The following is a 5,180-nucleotide window of genomic DNA, read 5'->3' on the forward strand; positions in this document are numbered from 1 at the left end:
GCTGCCGGTGGGTGGGGAGCAAGCCGACTACCAAGCAGGGTGTCTGTCAGAGGGCTGGGGATCTGCTGGCCAGGCAGACACACACCTGGCACCTGTGGAGATGTGGAGAGAAGGGTGTGATGAGATTGTAGAGATAGAGGTAGAGACATGAAGGAAATAGACCAATCTGAGAGATGGAAACTTGGGTTTTGTTTTGCATAGTAAGTGAAGCACTCCATAGGTATGATTTTATATCCAGTATTCCTGCCACAAGCAGCCTACTGGTAGACCTGCCATAACCCCACCTAAAAAAAAGATATGCTCACTGTCATTCAATTCAGTTCAATTCAATTCAATAGACAGTGTGAGTCATTTCAATTAAGGATTTACTGATTGGGCCTTGAAGATTTCACACAGTTAATCCTGGTGATACTGTACGAATATCAATTTCGTTTTATGAGACACACAGCTCCTAATAACGCGGCTTAGTATACGGATGGACTGCTATTTGGCAGTAAGATTAGCATCATTGCCATTCTACGGTAAAATGGCTGCTTATTCCTCGGGTATCATCCCCTTTCCTCATCTGTTGCGACGGGCGAAAGCCGTGTGATGAAACAGCATCTCCTCGATGCTTCACCCAAAACGAAAATAAAAAACACTTTCATTTTGCTATAATATTCTTGTAAGGAGTTACAATTTTGTTGCATCGTTAGAATATTTATTATAGAATTATATGATACACCGTTCTTGTTCGTTAGGGACTTTTAAGGAGGTTTTCATCTCTGTTTCTCTACAGATTAAGAGGTAATTAGTGTTTTATGTGGCAACTGACATTAAGAAGAATTTCTTAAACGAACGCGGTGCAGATCCCACCCATTTTCTCATTTGCAACCGGTGAAAAACATAATTCCTCACCTCATTTTATCATTTTAACAGCCTACACCTACATCTCTCCAGTAGGAATGCAGAGGGAACAAAATGTAGGTTTGTTGGACTACAATTCTCAGAAAACACGCCAAGACAGTTGCGATTGTTGAACACAGAGAGAAAGACTGTAAATATGTGTAACCTTAACGCACTGGCCAATGTAAATATTGTCCCCTCCATCTTGCTTTGCCTGCCGCACCTCAAAGGCAGGCCGCGTAAACATAAATGGCACTAGTACCAAATCACCTAACACTGCGACAGAAAGGAGGTCAGCACGCCGATTTCCCATCATTATGTTTTAAATGCCACTGTGGGTCTTTATACGCTCTTACAATTACATGTCACGGCGTTTCTCTTATGTTTATCCAATTTATTCACAGTGCCATGATGGACATTTCTGAGGATGGACTCGGACATTTGAATAGGCAGTTGTTGACAGACACAAATATCCCATGTAGGAGGCATAACCTACATCCTGACGCAGTGTCCTTATTTATCGCCTCACACTTAACCACGGGCCTCGAAATCACACACACACGCACGCACTGTCCACCCCAAGGAGTGCCACCCTTGGTACCTCTGCTGCGCCACGCCATGAAAAACAACATCTCATCACTAGAATGGAGTCTCATCTTACCTAACCACCTCCGACTCGATGGGGGTGAATCCTCTGCCCGAACAGCGTCCAAATCCTCCCGTGCCTCCCTTGCTGATTTTCCTCAGTGTATTTTTGCCTCTTTCTCTCTCTCTCTTCGGTCAGCCTACAGCATCCCTTGGCGCATCCATGCATGGAGAATCCGCCTCTGGCTGCGAGGACCGGGAGAGGGGGTGAGAGAGAGAGAGAGAGAGAGAGAGAGAGAGAGAGAGAGAGAGAGAGAGAGAGAGAGAGATGGGTGGGCTTGAGTCTGGAACACAGTGGTGCGTCAATCGGAGAGAGAGAGTGGAGGGAGGGAGGGAGGAGCAAGGGACAGATATGGATGGATAAATAGAAGGATGGGTGCAGGCGCTGAGCTGCTCGAGCGGCCCACACCGTCGGTGTGACGGGAAAATGGCGGTGCTGACTGGGCCAGGGATGCTGGGAGGCTGTGATGACATCAGCATCAGCATCGTCAGAGTCGAGAGGCAGGCAGCCAGGCAGAGCGATGCAGCACGCAGAGACAGAGGGAGGGAGGGAGGGAGGGAGAAAGAGCAACAGAGGCTTTGGAGAGACAAACCATGGTGGTAGTGGTGGTATGGGGGGGGGGGGACGAGGCTGCAGACAGTAGCAAGGAGGGCGGGATGGGGAGAGAGCAAAAGCAGAAAGGAATATACACAGCCGGGTGAGAATAGGAGATTGGAAGTGGGAGGGAGACAGAATGAGACTTGAAGCAATGGACCATGAACGACACACAGGGAGGCCATGGGGAGAAATGAAACAGCCAGGTACCCAAGGGAGACCCATCACACTAAACATCCAGAGACAGATTCTGCTGCTTGCCTGCTCTGTGGGTCTCTCCTTAGTTTCTTAAGTGGCCAAAATGGAGCCACAGATGCATCCAGAGTGAGCATGCATCCCACTTCTCGACAAGCAGCTAAATGGAGCCTTTGTAACTGAAGTTCAACTATCCAGTGCTGTGGAAAACAATGCAGCTCATTCATTGTCTGCGACGTTGTTTATTTGTTAAGTGTGTAATAACACAACAAACTAGATATGAGGTGTTTTAGGCTTCAACACAGTCTGTCCAGATTCCAGGATGGTGACAGTTGGTGGTTTCTTCTCTAATAGGCCTACTGTGCAAAATATAATATATGTCCTTTGGTGAATTTACTCTACTGCTATGATTTACTGATTGAACCACACAGGGCCAACGTGTCGCCTCCTGTGTGATAAAATCCTCAAATAAATCCACATTCTAGTTTTGATTTTTTTTTTTTTCTTTTCAGACAAGTATCATCATAATCCGTCATCATAATCTGTCAATAATCAGATTCATATTGTGAAGCAGCCTTCAGAATGCAAAATAGATGCTCAGTCACCATCTGCCTGAAAGCTATCAGAAGTACATTGCATTTTACAACTCAATAACTCGGTCATGATTTAAGCTGCTGTTATTGCTGCCATGTAAAACTAAGACTCTGGTTCTAGAATAATAATTGGACCATAATGTTCGAAGATTATAACGTACTAAACTCAAGTGTACTTAATTTATATTTATTAAAATATGTGATTTAGAATCACTGACACAGAATGGCAAAGCAGCCTTACATACAAACATGCAAGCAGACGGGCAGTTGCATGTCTGTGTGGTCAGACAGCAAAGTAGACTGACAGAAAGATAGGCATCCTGAGTAGACCATGACGACAATTAAAGGGGAATATCACTGAATTTCTGTCATGTTTCTCCACACTACCTCAACAACTTTCTCCCAATGTTAAATGCCAGAAGGAGGCCTCTGACCTATGATGTCATACCAATGTATAACCTGGAGCAGCCCCATTGACAATGAAGAGGAGACTATGTTTTATCAGTTTTGAACAGACTTAAAGCATAAAATAAATGATTCGGAAACTCCTCTCTCTTCTTTCTTCTATATGGGGACAGCAGTGAATGTTTGTTAATAGAGAGGGAAAACTAAGGCATAGAAATAGCCAATTTAAACTGAGAATAAAGTCACATCAAAACCGTCTTGCTTCCTTAATGTGATGTATTTCCTGTTGAAACAGGATATTGAGGCAGGATATAATGCAGGGAGGGATCATTCAAAAGTAACCAATGGGATATCAATTAGGGAGAGAAAGGCAGATTTATTTGATGAGAGGGGAGGGATTGTTCAAAAAATCTGTGATGGTTTTATTGGCTGGAATTCTTATGTCGCCTCCTGGTACACGATGAAGTCGCCACTAAAGATGTTCTGTTTTCAAGGAAGTAAAAGTAATGAGATTAAATAAGAGAAATTTAATAAGAGAAATCATAAACTGTCCAATAAGTGTATGGTATGGTAGTTTGAATGAGCTAAAAAGTCATTTTTCATTTCAGCATGACTTTATCCCTATCCCACCCCAAGTGCTCCTCCTCTCTTTGAGTACATTTTGAATGTTCTTCTCTCTATAGTGCAAAGGCCAGTGAGAGTACAACACTGACTCCCATTTGTTTACCAGTTAGTGTAATTATTTACTACGCCGGACTCAGAGATGGGCATTTTCTTGTACTCCGGATCCTGCTGTGACATAATACTAAAGTTAAAGACTGGCAAAACCAACTGCACATGTGGCTGCACAACGCTGGATTCAATTACTGAAAACAAACAAAGATTAAACCTGAAGTTCAATATGTAAATGTTTAATCTGAAGGGTTTGAGGTTTGAAGTGCCTCTATTAATCAAGTGAATGCATGAAACAAATGGATGTTTATGAGGCTGAATCTGATTTCTACTATTCATTGCTCCACTTTGAGCGACCACTACTCACAGGTACAGAGGTCAGGTACAAGGTGCAATGTCTCACAGCTTTGTAATCTAATGAGCATATAGTTTGCACCAGACAAGTGTCAACACATTGACCTGATTGTGAGAAAAACATCAGGTTATCCATTACCCTTCCTTACATCTTCAATTAGTAATGAAGTGGGGCAAACAAGGGGTCGGCAGCTGACCTGGTTGAGGGTGAAAATCATGTGGAAAAACAGATAAAAGTACCGCCATATCCAGATTAGAGTGTCTGCACCGTTTCTCCTTTAAAGTGCTTTGATCTCCTTCTTGAACATTATTACGTTTTTAATTATATTTTTATGGAGAAACAAGAACAGTTGCATAATAAACTCACAGTCACAATCAATGCATAATCTGCACAGACAAAACTTTGCAGTGACCAAAAAGGTTTCTTTTTACCCTCACTTTACAAGGAAATCACCTCACTTGCAATTAGACAGAAAAATAAGCCATTGTCCTTAAATATGAATGTATGTTTGTGTGTGCATATGTGTTCATGTGTGCATGTGCATGTGCATGTGTGTGAGTGTGTGTGTGTGGGTGTGTGTGTATTTGCCTGCCCCCTGCTCAGCCAATCTGCTCTCTCAGAGAAGGAAGACTCCTCTCTGAAATCCTGCCCTGCTGTGACTGAAGGGGCGTGAAAAATCAACAAACCATATCCCTCCCAACTCCAAACTAACCTGAACTGGTCTAAGCTGCCAAGTGCAAGTCCTCACGTCTCCACAAGGTTCAACAATCTAGACAGATATATCCTATAAGAGTGTCTTTAAAATTATGGATCTAGACCCATAATGGGTCACAAA

Source organism: Centroberyx gerrardi, chromosome 13, assembly GCF_048128805.1.
Source record: "Centroberyx gerrardi isolate f3 chromosome 13, fCenGer3.hap1.cur.20231027, whole genome shotgun sequence".
NCBI lineage: Eukaryota > Metazoa > Chordata > Actinopteri > Beryciformes > Berycidae > Centroberyx > Centroberyx gerrardi.